The 16,631-nt window shown below is 42.0% G+C and overlaps 1 protein-coding gene across 1 annotated transcript in view; it reads right to left on the bottom strand.

Moving 5' to 3' along the window:
• SUPT3H (SPT3 homolog, SAGA and STAGA complex component) overlaps positions 1–16,631 on the bottom strand; it is a 389,270-nt gene that overhangs the window by 36,959 nt on the left and 335,680 nt on the right. The gene's annotated exons all lie outside the window — the stretch shown is intronic.

Below are 16,631 nucleotides of genomic sequence, written 5' to 3'. Positions count from 1 at the left end.
TGGATGGCCGCCATATAATGGCAAATATTTGCTGTTATTTTAAAACGACGGCTGTTGTATTGAAATAATGGAAGTTATTTACCGTTATATGGCGGCCATCCACTCAATTTCAACATTATGTGAACAGAGCCTTTCTGTGTTTTCAATACACTCCTGGTTTTGGTTGCTATGAGGACCTGACATGAGGACCAAATACAGCCTCAAATATACATAGTGTGAACCCAGCCAAAAGAAGCACTTTGTAAGCATTTCCCGTACTAAGTGTATATTGGTGATTTGTATAACTTTTGAGGGGCAATACAATACTTTAATAAAAATTTTCACCGGACTTCTACTTTAACTGCAAAAAAAGCATTTCATAAAAAAAAAAAATCTGTGTAAACCAGCATATGGTTGTGTTCAGACTGACTAATAGAAAAGATGGTGTCATGTCACTTAAACCATATAGTGCATTACGTAGACACAGGAACCCCCCCAAAAGTTATAATATTGCATTTTTTTTCCAATTTCACCAATTTTTATTTTCATAAATAATATTTTTGGCGTTCCATCATACATGTTATGGTGGAATGAAAGACGCCATTACAAAGTACACCTAAAAAACAAGCCCTTACATGGCCCTGTAGATAGAAAAATGAAAAAGTTAGAGCTCTTAGAAGAGCTCTAACGCGCGCGCGCTCACAGGAGAGTCCGATGCCCATAGAGAATGACGGAGCATCAGACTCCCCATTCATTCTCTATGAGCGTCGGACTCTCCTGTGAGCGCGCGCGCCATGCTTCGGGCGCTCATATCTCCGTGACCCGACCGGATCAGGAAGCAGGACCCGGCGGGATCAGGTAAGTATAGGGGGCTGTAACGGGGGGGTCGGGAGCCTGTCACCCCGGCACGGGGGTGACAGGTCCTCTTTAAGTTACCCCATATATTACAGCTGTTTGCTGGGGGTCTTGGAAGGGAACACTACATTACCTATCATCAAGGAACTCTTCTAACAAGGAGGGCACTCCTAGAGCACAAAAGACAATGTACAGTATAGTATATGAACTGCGCTGATAATTCCTACAATCCATGTTTAGGCCATGTTCAGACCCAGCCGGTCTCAGAAAAGATCATGATTTTTAGCGCCGCAAAGTCCATGGTGTGCACTGACAGGTTCTCTGCTGCCGCTATTCAATGAATAGCGGCTGCAGGAAACGGACATGTCAGTTTTTTACGGCGCCGCGAGGGATCCCGGCCGGAGCGTATACTATGTGTATCCACTCCGGCCGGGATTCCCTCAGAAGGCAGCACTACGTAAGTTCCGTGGGAATCATGGCCGTTGTAACAACGTTGTAAAAGTGCAATTCCATCTGTATGTTTGGTCTTATATTGTAAAAGTATATCTGTAGACGAAGGGGGAGATTTATCAAACATGGTGTAAAGTGAAACTGTCTCAGTTGCCCCTAGCAAACAATCAGATTTCACCTTTCATTTCTCACAGACTCTTTGGAAAATGAAAGGTGGAATCTGATTGGTTGCTAGGGGCAACTGGGCCAGTCTCACTTTACACCATGTTTGATAAATCTCCCCCGAAGTGTACAAAAACTCTGACTATATGAGGCCTACATACTGTCAATGGCAGTCCTGGGTACAGGTCCTTTTACATCTGCAAATCTTCGGCTGTCCACGGTCGCGAATAAGCACTGATCAGCCAGATCAGCACTCATTTGCATTGCCTTCACACGGCGTACTTAATCAAGCAGCTGGTCCGCACAGACGATCCTTGTGTCGTTTGCGTAGCCATGGAATGTGACAGCACAGTTAAGTATATACAAGCAGTGCATATATATATATAATCAGTGCGGCAGTGTCTTCTGGCATGCCACTTTTTGGCTTTACCATCCCACTCTCTAGCCACTATTGTGTCTTCAGTCTTCTCTGCCTCCTCCGGCTGCCAATCATTGTCGAGGAGGCAGTGGCCTGAAGATACAGCGACAGCCAAGTATCAAGAAGGAAGAACCGGAGAGCGGGATGCCAGATCTTACAGCAGAGCCGGTGGTATGTATGCACTGCTTGTGTGATATAGAAACGGACGGTACGGATACACTGTGGGGAAGATTTATTAAACATGGTGTAAAGTGAAACTGGCTCAGTTGCCCCTAGCAACCAATCAGATTCCACTTTTTATTCCTCACAGACTCTTTGGAAAACGAAAGGTGGAATCTGATTGGTTGCTAGGGGCAACTGAGCCAGTTTCACTTTACACCATGTTTGATAAATCTACCCCTGTATGCTTATCCTTGGTGTCAGTTTTCCTTTGCTATTGACGTACATCTCCTGTTCACACAGGGAGATTTGTGACCGATAGCGATATATTTTAATGCCATCAATTATTAGCCAGAGGAGCATTTCTATAAGCAGCCCGTATAAAAGGCCCCCAAGGCCTTATGCAGTATTGCCCATACAGTAAACATGGAGGTAATGTTGCACTTAGGAGTTAAAGTGAAATAAAATACTGGTATAAGTCCAAAGCATCTGAAAAACCTCAGAGAACAGCACTTTTCACACAATCTCCACGTGTTACCGGCACCAAATATACATCTCCCAAAAACAAGCGTAATTAGCCGACTCCTATCAGCACCTTGGCCTTGATGATAAAGCTATGTTTACGGCCACGGCCCTTTGGAGTATCATCTTGTAATTTAGCCGTAAACTTCAGACTAAATTAAGAAACAGGTTAAAATAAGTAGAAATGAGATACAGTATCGGAGTGTTCTTTCAACAAAAACATGCAGCTGCTAAAAACAAGATTATTCTGAGACTCTGTTCCAAATAAATAGTCTATATCAGTCCCTTCACATAAACAGCGGACAAAAAGGGTTTATAGAGTCTCAGAAAATGGAAGAGTATAAAAAATAACGTTTACGATCAAAAATAAAAAGCCATCTCCGGTAAATGTTAAGTTTTTCGATCGTCCTTCAAGTTCCAATCAGTTTGTATTGAGTTGTATCTGTTTCTGGGAAACATCCAATATGACTTCCATGCCAGCTCCCACACAGCTTGTGAAAAAGTCTTTGCTGCTTCTACAGTCTAGAAAAGTGCAAACGGAGCCATTTCTGATCCTTAAGAGAAAACCGGTGGATTGTTCAAAAGATAGGTGCACCGCCATCGATCATAAGGAGTTGTGACTAGTATTGAGCGGACCTATCAGACTGTTCAGGTTCAGCAACATTCTCCTGGCTGCAGAAGTTGGATGTCGCTCTAGGGAGTCCTGAAAAACATGGATACAGTCTATGGCTATGTTCCCACTACGTATATTTTTGTATAATAACGGCCGTTGTTGCCGATTGAAACAACGGCCGTGATTTATACGAAAATATACGTGCTGTTGTCACTTTTAGAATCTCGTCCGGAGTGTATACACGCGGTATACGCTCCGGCCGGGATCTCTAGTGGCGCCTCAAACAACTGACATGTCAGTTTTCTGCGGCTGCTATTCTGCAATACCGGCGGGGATGATCTTTTCAGAGAAGAGTTTGACAGGTCCACTCAACATTAGTTCTGGCTTCATGGCTTCAGGTGCCATATTTCTCAGCAGCGATTCCCCTGCTATCAGTACCTTTACACTACCGTTCAAAAGTTTGCGGTCACATTGAAATGTCCTTTTTTTTAAGGAAAAGCACTGTACTTTTCAATGAAGATAACTTTAAACTAGTCCTAACTTTAAAGAAATACACTCTATACATTGCTAATGTGGGAAATGACTATTCTAGCTGCAAATGTCTGGTTTTTGGTGCAATATCTACATAGGTGTATAGAGGTCCATTTCCAGCAACTATTACTCCAGTGTTCTAATGGTACAATGTGTTTGCTCATTGGCTCAGAAGGCTAATTGATGATTAGAAAACCCTTGTGCAATCATGTTCACACATCTGAAAACAGTCTAGCTCGTTACAGAAGCTACAAAACTGACCTTCCTTTGAGCAGATTGAGTTTCTGGAGCATCACATTTGTGGGGTCAATTAAACGCTCAAAATGGCCAGAAAAAGAGAACTTTCATCTGAAACAACAGTCTATTCTTGTTCTTAGAAATGAAGGCTATCCCATGCCAGAAATTGCTAAGAAATTGAAGATTTCCTACAACGGTGTGTACTACTCCCTTCAGAGGACAGCACAAACAGGCTCTAACCAGAGTAGAAAAAGAAGTGGGAGGCCACGTTGCACAACTAAGCAAGAAGATAAGCACATTAGAGTCTCTAGTTTGGGAAACCGATGCCTCACAGGTCCCCAACTGGCATCTTCATTAAATAGTACCCGCAAAACACCAGTGTCAACATCTACAGTGAAGAGGCGGCTGCGGGATTTGGGGCTTCAGGGCAGAGTGGCAAAGAAAAAGCCATATCTGAGACTGGCCAATAAAAGAAAAAGATAAAGATGGGCAAAAGAACACAGACATAGGACAGAGGAAGACTGAAAAAAAAGTGTTGTGGACGGATGAATCTAAATTTGAGGTGTTTGGATCACAAAGAAGAACGTTTGTGAGACGCAGAAGAAATGAAAAGATGCTGGAAGAATGCCTGACGCCATCTGTTAAGCATGGTGGAGGTAATGTGATGGTCTGGGGTTGCTTTGGTGCTGGTGGGAGATTTGTACAGGGTAAAAGGGATTCTGAATAAGGAAGGCTATCACTCTGCACCGCCATGCCATACCCAGTGGACAGCGCTTGATTGGAGCCAATTTCATCCTACAACAGAACAATGACCCTAAACACACCTCCAAATTGTGCAAGAACTGTTTACAGCAGAAGCAGGCAGCTGGTATTCTATCATAGGTAATGGAGTGGCCAGCGCAGTCACCAGATCTGAACCCCATTGAGCTGTTGTGGGAGCAGCTTGACCGTATGGTACGCCAGAAGTGCCCATTCAACCAATCCAACTTGTGGGAGCTGCTTCCAGAAGCGTGGGGTGCAATTTCTCCAGCTTACCTCAACAGATTAACAGCTAGAATGCCAAAGGGATGCAATGCTGGAATTGCTGCAAAAGGTGGATTCTTTGACGAAAGCAAAGTGGGATGTAAGAACAATGTTATTTCACATACAAATCATTATTCCTAACCTTGTCAATGTCTTGACTCTATTTTCTTTACATTTCACAACGTATGGTGGTGAATAAGTGACTTTTGGAAAACACAAAATTGTTTGGGTGACCCCAAACTTTTGAACGGTAGTGTAGTTTTGGCAGTCAATATGTTATTGAGGACATAGATTGTGAACTATGCATTCACCACTGCACAGTTTTCAGCAGCATTGTGTTCACACCCCATTGAGAGGAGTGATAAAATAATACCCCCTTTACAATGCACAGACTGCAGCAACAGTCCATAGACTGTCAAAGGGGTGGTGACAACTGCTCCGAATGGTGTGAACCTGTACCAGCCCTGTTCATTATTAGGCTACCTCCCCAAAGATTTTTAAAGCCAAAACACTTGGAGAGAACTTTTTAAAAGTTTGTGTAGGTTTGTCAAGCTTTGAAGAAAAGTTCAGGTTTGTCCAAACCTTCTTTAAACTGAACTAAAACAGCTTAATGATTGCAGGTTTTTAACAGTTTTAGTGCAGTTCAACACGTTTGCTCACTACCTACCTGTCAGTGCTCCCCTGATGTCCCCCACTGATTGCAGCCGCCTCCACTTCCTGTCTAAAGCCCCTTTTCCACTGGGCGACTATGAGAAGCAAACGAGCACTATCAGCATTCGTTTGCTCCTCGTTCTCCGCTCGCTGCCGCCGCTATTACACAGAAAAAAAAAAGGACAATATTGGTCAGCTCTCCTAGAACACTGTTCACACTAGGCAGGAGCAAGTTGCTATGGTTGAAATTGCAAACACACAAAAACACAGAAAAATGCAACAGCTCACCACAAATAGTAACCAAGAGACTCATTGTTTTTGTGGGAGGTTTTTTTTAGCAGTTGGGGTGGGGGGGGGGGGGGGGCTGCTTTTAACTATTTTCATGTCTATGGTGGGTCTGTATCTTGCCATTGTGGTGAGCTGTTGCATTTTTCTGTGTTTTTGTGTGTTTGCAATTTCAGCCATAGCAACGTGCTTCTGCCTAGTGTGAACGGTGTTCTAGGAGAGCTGACCAATATTGTCCTTTTTTTTGTGTGTTCCAGATGGGGGAGTGGCTGCCTCTACTTGGTCGTGCACTCCACCTGTCCCACCCAGGTGGTGCAATTATTTTGCAGGTATTAGACAGATCTTGCATGGCCAGAACATAGGCGTATTACACGCCATGGAGAGGCCATTACAGTATAGGGTCTGCCTCGATATGAGTCCACCTTATCGTGGTGAGGCAGTTTACACTGTTTGCAAATAATAACCAAGAGACTCATTATTTTTGTGGGAGTTTTTTTTTAGCAGTTTGGGGGGGCTGCTTTTAACTATTTTCATGTCTATGGGTCTGTATCTTGCTGTTGCGGTGAGCTGTTGCATTTTTCTGTGTTTTTGTGTGGCCAATATTACACAAGGTGGCAGCGAGCGGGCGAGTGCGAAAGGGGCGCGGGGAGCTGCCCGGGTGATCGCTAGAAATTGTCCAGGCAGCCAATAGAGGATAGCGGCGATCTGCTGCCGCCGCTCCTGTTCCCCGGAGGGACGGCAGCAGATTGTTGCTATATTAGTTGCTTGTTTTTCTACATGTTAAAAATCAAATGACTGCAACGATCAGCCGACATGAACGATGTCGGCTGATCGTTGCCTTCTATTCCTCGGGACGATTATCATCCGTAATGGCCGATAATTGTTCCGTGGAATAGGGCCTTAAGACAGGAGTGACAGCATGATCAATCAATTACATGCCGCAATGCTGTCTCATCTCAGTCAGTCAGTAATTGGCTGAGAGGGCTGTCACTCTTGTCTTGGGAGTGACAGCCTGCTCAGCCAATAACTGACTGGGATGGAACAGCACCATGGCAAGTGATTGGCTGAGCAGGCTGTCACTCTTGTCTTGTCAGGAAGTGGAGGCGGCTGCGATCAGCAGGGGATCTGTAGGTGGAAACAGGGGGAACACGGACAGATAAGCATAAGCTCTTTTTTGTTTTCTATGTGTATTAGTTTGTGTGGCTGCCATCTTGGACCAGGTTCGTTATGAACTGTGTAAAAAGTTTTTGCAAAGTTCATTACAAGTCTCATTTCTTACAGTTTGGTTCGCTCATCTCTAGACCTAACCTAACGCCTGAAAATAAAGATGAAAATGGGAACCAAAAAACTGAACGGGAACATAGCCAAAAGGTGTGTGTTCTGGAATTGCTTTAGAAAACTAAATATAACCAGAAAAAAGGAACAGTCATTTCTTTCAACCCCACTCCTAGCTTTGGCTCCAAAAACTGCAGCCAATTTTTACAAAAACGCTGTATGTTAAACTTGCTTTCACACTTGCAAATTGAAAAATGATGCATCAAGATTGTAGAGATAAAAAGATCCAACTTATTGACCCAGGAGAGTGAAGTTATCATTACCAGAGGTGAGCAAATCTCAAGCACGCTCGGGTTCGTCAAAATTTGAGCATTTGATTACCGATGGCTGAAGAAGATGGAAGCAGCCCTGGGGAGTCATGGAAAACATGGATACAGCCATAGGCCAATCTCTAATCTGGAGATGTTCACTGTGTCTATGTCCATGAGGCTTGCTGTAAAACATGAGACTAAATGCTGGTAAAAACAGCTGAGGCAAGATGGCATCCCCCACTATAATGAACTGAAAATTTAAATTTAAAAAATTATGATCAGAAAATAGAAACAGAATACATAAAAAAGAACATGTTCCATTATCTGACACTAACTAGTAAAAATAAATCTAGGCAATACATTGGCTTTAAAGAGAATTATGGCCCCTTTTCTTTGATGTTCATATGCTCGTAAACATTCCAAGATTTCAAGATTCAAAAACTTTTATAAAAGTAACCATGTGCAGTCACAGTAGGAATTGTCATTAGAGAAGGTCACGAACCCAAACAATCGACATTTGAATCCTACTGCCTAGAAAAGGTGGATGCAACCCGATGGCTGCCTGGAAAACATGGATACAGCCTATGGCTGCATCCTATATCCATGTTTTCCAGGTAGTCCTTGTACAACATCCACCTTTTCCAGACAGCGGGATTCAAATGTCCCGTGGTCAGGTTTGTGAAAACCTAAACTTTCGGCAAGTTCGCTCTTCTCTAATGACACCCATCAATAGTTACAAATGTGACCTTTTCTTCTTTTAGCCCCTGCTGAAGTTTCATTTATAAACGTTCCAATAATTTTTTTTTTTTCAACATTTTACTTAATATTTTCAGTAATCAATTAAACAAGGTGTTATATTTACGGGGGGGGGGGGGGGGGGGGGGGGGCTTTAGAGTAACACACTCTTTAAATTACGCGACATTACCACCACCCTCTTTGTCTTGACTCAACCGTATCCCATTAATGTATTTGTCGGGATAACACTTTCCCATCTGTTAGAGAGCAGTAACGTGTGGGCTTAAGCAAGTAGCAAAACAAGAAGAAATCATTAATGCTTTTTTTTTTCTTCTTAAATGTAATTCCATGAATGAACGTTCTCCTTCAAATCCTATAAAGATTTTATAGAAAAATAGTGGGGTATAAGAGTTATGAATGAATACCAATGTGAACATCATCATCATAATTCTTGTTTAAGAAACTTGCAAAAGCAAATAATTGATGTGGTTATAGGTTTCACGATAGGTGGTCTAGTAGGACTAGCTCCAAGTTAGAAATATCTTGCATAAAAAGGCTGAAGAAAAAGGGATTTGATTGCAGACCCCAGTTCATGCGGGGGGGGGGGGGGGGGATCTGCAAATCGGCTGGCATAAATCTGGCTAAGCATGCCTACATAAAAACAGACGCTGAGGAATTACTCCCGAATATTTATTGTCAAGGTAGGAACGTTAATGAGGTGCTTGTTTTTACACTCTATCTGCGTTGTGATTGCCGTGACCTACTGTATCCTGTACTGCTGAGAAATAAAAAGGTAAAAGCTCATAGCTAGAGGTATAACCAGTAGGAAGAGAGAGATTGTGATCCCACTGTATAGAGCTCTGGTGACATCACATCTGGTGGAATACTGTTTCCAGTTCTGGAGACCTCACCTACAGAAGGATATTGATAAAATAGATCGGGTCCAAAGACGAGCTACAAAAATGGCGGAGGGTGTCAGTCATAAAACCTATCAGGAAAGACTTAAGAATTTGAATCTGTATAGTCTGGAGGAAAGAAGAGAAAGGGGAGACATGATGGAAACCTTTAAGTATGTTAACCCTTTCATGACCATGTGTCATTGATTCCTCAATGCCCAGGTCGTTTTTGGACATCAGCTTATGGGATCACAATGAGCGCTGCTCCAGTGCTGAGAGTTGCGGCGGGTCCCCAGCTATCACTGATAGCCGGGACCCTCTGGGGATGACACAGGCGCAGCTTCTGCTCCTGTGTTATCCTCAATCGTAAATTAAAGCCACTGCAGCCTTAGGCATGGGCTGCAGCAACGTTAATTTACTGTGCAGCGGAGGGAGGGGGTTCAAGGACTAAATAAGGTTCAGGAGGGAAGTATTTTTAGCAAAAAACTGAGCTGAAGAATAAGATAACACAGTGAGAGGTTAGTTGGGGGAAAGATCAGAAGTAATGTGAGAAAATATTACTTTACTGAAAGAGTAGTAGATACCTGGAACAAACTTCCAGCAAATGTGGATGGTAAATCTACAATAACTGAATTTAAACACGCCTGGGATAAACATATATCTATCCTAAGATAATAAGAAGGGACATACTAAAAGAGCAGACTAGATGGACCCGGTGGTCTTTTTCTGCCGACAATCTTCTATGTTTATTATTTTGTATACATTTTCATAAGCTGCCAACTGCGCCACCTTCTATTACACAGTGTGTTTAGTAGAGATGAGCGAACCTGGAGCATGCTCGAGTCGATCCGAACCCGAACTTTCGGCATGTGATTAGCGGAGGCTGCTGAACTTGGATAAAGCCCTAAGGCGATGTGGAAATCATGGATATAGTCATTAGCTGTATCCATGTTTTCCAGACAACCTTAGAGCTTTATCCAAGTTCTGCAGCCACTGCTAATCAAATGCCGAATGTTGGGGTTCAGATCGACTCGAACCCGATTCGCTCATCTCTAGTTATTAGCGATTGTCGGCTAATGGTTTTTAAACTTGATGAAAGAGAATGATCGGCTCCCTCAGCTGATCGTTGTCTTTATTGCACAGGGTGGTTACTACCCAATTCTGCCTGATTAAACAGATAATCGCCATGTTAAGATTCATAGCCTTTGCTTCTAAAACCTACAACTGATAGTTCACAGTGATGATAGGAGGCTCCATCACTCTGAATGGCAAAAACACTGCAAAATACAGCACTGCGGAACTCAGAATAAGTCAATTAGGTCCACTGGTCATTGTGTGGATCTACTGTGAGAAGAAACTTTACCTGTTAAGTTTCCTTATAAATGGAAGCCATGACCCCAATGTCAAACATTTTTTGCCTCAAAAAATGCAAAAAATAAAAATAAAAATACAGGTTAAATTTGGTAATTTTATTTTCTTCAACAGAGAAAATTTATTTCCCAATGAATTATTAATTTTCAGAATTGAAAGAAAAATAAGTGTCATACATAACTCGCTTTCATGGCTCGAAAAACGTTCCTGCGAAGGAATCAGCTGTCAAATGTCAGCATCAGGGAAGGTTTAATGTGAGCAAATTGTTGTAACCAGAATAGTAATTTTAATTTGACAACATTAAGTCTTGAAGTCAGACACCTCGTGACACCGATTTTAATTGCTACACTCTTCAGCTGGCCACATACAAGTACATGTGGTCACCCAGTTTGGGTGTCTGTGACCACAGTGGCTGACCATAGTACAAATTGTCCCTAACTGGTTGTTAAGGCTCGTCTCACTTCACTTATAAGCCCAAGTAATACGAGGGTTTTGCAACCTCTGTGACGGTCACACGGTGGAGCCATTGTGGCTGCTTTACAGGCCATGCGCAGTGAGCCAAAAACAAATCCAGTGGTAACAAGCAAAGGACAACATGGTGGTTTCAATGTATTTATCGTGGACTGTTCTCGCAAGCTGGTAAGTCTGTCTTTTTTCTAAAAACACGAATATTTCACCAACTCTTTACTTTTTGCCTAGAATGTGTAAAAAGCGAAGACTGTTTATTTTGTATAATAAAAGGTTTTGGCAAGGAAGGAAGCAGTTTGTGTGGTTATTTAGGCGTCTGTCACCAGCTTCAAAAGTCTGGCTATGTGTACGTATTATTTAACAGCTGGGGTCATGTACAGATCACAGTACAGTTTAGCAGAAGCCGGGTAGCAGCATTGCCGTGCAGCACTGCTGATTAGTACTGGGAACTTGCTGAAAGATGCAGGAAGTAACAAAGTCTCTGCCGATTTACATTAGGCTGATGAATATTCATGAATGAGGCCCTTGGCTGGTCATAGTTTATACCGTCAGGATAGGTGCATTTAAATACAAGAGCTGAAGACCAACCATTTGCTGGAGAGCAGGTACATCTACAAAGTGTTGAGCGAATTTCATGAAAGTGTCCAGGCTCAGAAACTTCTCTGAACCCAAGCATTCAGCATCATCACTCCCTTTGTCCGTAAAAGATGGATGTCATCCTAGGGAGTCTAAGAAAACCTGGATACAGCCCTAGGCCATAGGCTGTGTCCATGTTTTCCAGACAGTCTTCATCCTCCAGATGCAGGGAGTTAAATGCCAAGCTGGACAATTTTTTTGAAATTTGTTCAACACTAGACCGGACATGTGGAGGATTGGACACTTGGATTAAATAATTTAATGGCAATAAAATTAAGGAAAGAAGAGTAATTAAAGAGCAAAAGTAATACTTTGTAACCCAGGAAAATCTTCTCAAAAGTCAGGGGTCGTCTTATAGGGCGGGTGCTCAAAAATTCAGAACCGACTGGAGAATCCACAATCGCCGCATACAGTGTGTGGGGGGGTTCAAAAATGTCCGCATCCCTGTCATATGCGGCGACCATAAGAAAGGCAGGGAAAACTGTAGCTGTCCGGAGTATGGAAAAAAGAGATATGGTAGAGTGGCGCTGTACCCAGAAAAACACACCTCTTTCGCCCATCCTTGTACCCTACCAATATTACTGTACCTCCTTCTCTGCCTCTCAGATCTCGCTGCAGTCTTTTATTAATTTTTATTTGGTGTGCGTTGGAAAAGGGGTAGTCTTATATGGTGATTATATCCCAAACTCTATATTTTAACTGAAAAAGTTGAAGGTCATCTTATACCCCGGAAAATACGGTAATTGAGTGCAACCGATAAAACTAGAACAACAGTAATACCCTAAAAAAAAAAGACGTGGCCTTACACCTATAATAGCTTTTGACAGAACACTCATTCAGACAACTGCAATACCTCTCAATTTGACTGAGTGTGTGTGTATGGACTTGATGGGAGGGGGGAATGTGTTGCTGACGGACATCTCAGGCACTGAGTACAAAAGGACGGGGCGTTGCAATTTCTCATTCCTGATCTTTACTTCCCCTAACATCAACTACTGTGGGACAGTTGGCGCACCACCATAAACATAAGATTGTTGACCAGTTCTGGAGGGTCAGGAGGGTCTGTCAACATTGCTCTTATCAACATGGGCACCCTAACAGCTTGTTTGTAGTGTTTGCAGCATTCATTTTTGGAATTTACAAAAAGTGGTTTTCCAAGAAATTCTGTGCCAAAAATAAATGATGGATGAAGGAACTGAAGGGACTGCAAATAGAGATAAGTGCAACGTGAGCATGCTTGAGTCCAATTGTTCAGCATGTGATTACTAGTGGCTGAAGAAGTTGGATGCAGCCCTAGAGAGTCTGGGAAAACATGGATATGGCCTATGGCCGGTGGATTGGACTCAAGCATGTCGGAGTTGCACTAATCTTTACTTGCAAATTAATATTGTCCTACTTAAAAAAAAAAATCTGCACTAATCTGTGGCACACCTCTACTACTTCTGTTCTGATGGTGCCTGGTTCCCATTTCTCACTACTTTCTAATCAAATACAAGGAAGGAGTCACTCTATCAATCATTGGTTTATGTGGTCACCAATGCAGTCGCTGATCAGCAGAGTGGCCATTTCCTTGCATCTAGACATCACAATGACATAATGCTAGAACATGCCATTAACGTGAACATGGTTGTCCAACCTCAACCACACACAAGAATGAAAGGAACTTAATGTCATCAGACATGTCAAAAGTTATTGATTGCAGTGGGTATCACTTCTAACAATATCCTAAGATACTGTACATCGGGGTGGACGGCAAAACACTCCTTTCCTTCACAGACTGCATTGAAGAGAAAGAATCTGATTTGACTGACAGCTAGGAAGAGACACATGCTACTACATACTCCCCCTAGTTGTATCTTGGGATCGCTTCTAAGGCCAGCTGAGATCAGGAACTTCCAATATGTCTAATGACATGCCAAAAGCTACTCTAAATGACAGTAATGCTTTAGAGGCCCTCCATATACTTGTAAAAAAAAAAAAAAAAACCCTGGTCTGACAACTTCTGGTCTGTCGCTGGTAGCTGCTTTCGAGATGATGTGTCAGAAAAGGCCCCCTGGAGCATATAAAACATTTGGAAATCCCTGAATACCCCTTTAAGGATCAGCCACAAGGCTCTACCGTGAGCTTGAGCAAATACAGAAAAAAAACTATAAATAAATAAAACTCTGCGTAATTTTTTCGTGAATATTTCGTCTGCCAGTCTTTTCACTCCACTAGGTTTTTATTATAATGAAAATTAATTAGTCACCCGAGTTTTAAGTCTCACTCATTAGAACAAAGTGGCCATTGTACCAACGCTGCATGCCCGCGGTTTACAGTAAACACGTAACTACTCAAAAGTGGAAAATGAAATAATAACATGCTAAGTATTTTTTTGTACTATTGTCAGATTGCAAAATAATATTAATCTTTTAACAGCCACTTAAATTGTCCTATTCGCCTCCCATCCTCCTCCCCTCGTAGATTTCAGGCCGCTTAATAACACAAAGTTTTAGATTTTTTTTCCTCATTTTAAAACCCGGGTGGGATGATATTCTGGCCAATGAGGTCATTAGGGACTAATTGTGAAATGACTTCACTTTATGAGTTTGAAAAATATGGGTTTATGCCTATTCAGTCATTAAAGAATAATTATATATGTCTGGATAAGCTCTAACTGGAAGCACATTGTACAGAAGTGTTTCAGATTGCATGTGCAGGCAGCATGTTTGGCCAAATATTCGGAAAATTAAAACATGACAGATTGTAGGAAACAAAAAAATAAAGAGACATATCAACTTCACAACACCAGGAAGTTCCCTAATTATTTCACAAGTTATTCTCATCATGTAGGAATGGAAATGTAAATCCTGTACTACAGGCAATGAATTATTATTATACATACTATATATATATATATATATATATATATATATATATATACACAAGAATACCAGGTGACATCGAAAACTAAGATTTTATGGCTGTGTAGACAATTGGAAATACTTTATCTTTTCCCATTGTCCCAATATTAGAGATGAGCAAACCAAATCTTCTGAGCAGAGATTTGTTCTGGACTTTGGTTCGGTACTGAATACAAACTTTTTGCAAAAGATGGTGGTTGCACATCTTATAAACAAAGAATGGTATGCTCACCTGTCCACGCTCCCCCGGTGTCCTCCTCCGATGCCTCCAGCCAGTTCAGGTAATCAATGACTGTGATGGAACAGCGCCACAGCCTGTGATTGGCTGAGCAAAATAAGTGTGACAGCCCCTCAGCCAATCAATGGCCACAGCGCTGTCATGTCTCAGTCAGTCAGTCAGTGATAGGCTGAGCGGGCTGTCAGTGAGCAGGGAACCTGGAGAACCAAGCAGAAGGGCACTGGGGGTGCGTGGACAGGTAAGAATAGTCTCCACTTTTTTAAAAAATTTTATTTAACATCACAGCAGCTAAATATCTCCATTTACAAGGCTATGGAACTATATTCTCGCAGTGGAATCAAAATCTGCTTTGAGGACGGAGTGCCATAGACTTAAATAGTAAGCAGTTTCGCAGTACATTTCACTGTAAAACTCACTGCGTAAATATGGTACGTCTAAAATCTACTGACTACAATTTGAATGCAGATCTATTTGTAACCATGGCTACAGACTACAAACAAAACCTATGTGTAGTCTGATCCTGCACTAATGTGTGAAGCTGCCCATTCACCTTTAATAACTGATAGCTATTTGTCCCAACCGCGCATACACATACATACTCAGTTGAGCATGTATGTTTTCAATAAGGAATAGAGATGAGCGAATTGCTGATCCAACTAAGGGAATCACTTTGTTTGATCAGCGCTCCGCTCATTAAGCCGCTGGCCTTTCAGCACTGCTCCGTTCCTTATCGCTTCTCCCAGGATGCTGGAAAAAGTTAGTTCCAAACCTAGGAAACTTCTCCCTGTTTCCTAGGATTGGATCCAGCTTTTCCCCGACACCCGGGGTGGAGCGGAGCAGCACTAAAAGGCCGGTGGCTTGATGAGTGGAGCGCTGATCAAACAAAGTGCTTCACATCCTTTAGATACTGCCCAAGACCTCTGGCAGAGGCTAACCTATAGAAAGAACAAATATTAAGCTGTGAACTTAATCTATTATATATCTATTTACTGGAGCTGCCTTTTGCTGTAATCCTGAACAGATCACTTTCCAGTAGCCTCCTCTTTATCATCACAGATAGAACAAAAAGTTTCAGCTCAATATTATTATCACCAAAAATACCTAAAAATATGTCTTACATAATTTCTGATAACACATTTCCTAAGTTGGATCTGTGCTATTCCCCTATAAATTTTTAAGGACCTGTCCTCTAGAAGTTTTAGCTAGGGACTGTGTTCCCTGGACTGCCTAGAACCCTCAGGTACTGTCCAAACGCCATTAGTTTTTAAGGATTTTTTACATATATAACATACTTCGATGAACGCCAACTCATTCTGACCACTCCTAGACCACCACCTTTACTGGGCAAACCATGTCTTATAGTTTTTTTTCCATTTAAATTCTTTTATATTTTCCAGGATTACTTTTATGGACCTGCGCTTTCTTTTTACCATACTATAATGTGAGCATTAGTTGTTTTGGGATTTTATCTTACTTTATAATTCAGCGTTTCATGGCATCCCCTCAAATCTTGGGGTGTTGTCATATCCGCTAAGCCCATGAATGAATTTTTTCTACTATTTTGCTCGTACCTCACATGTACCAACCTGTTTTAACTGGCAGATGTCTTCAATCTGTAGATGATGGGTGTGGATGTAATTTAATACTGGAACATTCATGCACCAGGGTAGATTTTTTTCCCCTTTGCTCTGCTTTTAGGAAATGACCCTAACAGTGTTTTCAAGACTCCGCCAAAGAACATGGAAGAAACTGTCAGTCAAACCTCAACACCGACAGAACCTACCAAATACGCTCGTTGCTTAAGTGAAATAAAATAAACAAGAAGTCAAGAGCTCTCGAAAGCGTCTGGTGCTAAGAAAAAAACACGCTTAGACTAGATGTCACGTCAAACAAATAAACACTTCCAGATGGCA

The sequence above is a fragment of the Dendropsophus ebraccatus genome, chromosome 6 (genome assembly GCF_027789765.1).
Source record: "Dendropsophus ebraccatus isolate aDenEbr1 chromosome 6, aDenEbr1.pat, whole genome shotgun sequence".
NCBI classification, from domain to species: Eukaryota; Metazoa; Chordata; class Amphibia; order Anura; family Hylidae; genus Dendropsophus; species Dendropsophus ebraccatus.
Note: the sequence above shows the minus strand (reverse complement) of the source record. Positions and strands in the feature narration are given on the sequence as shown.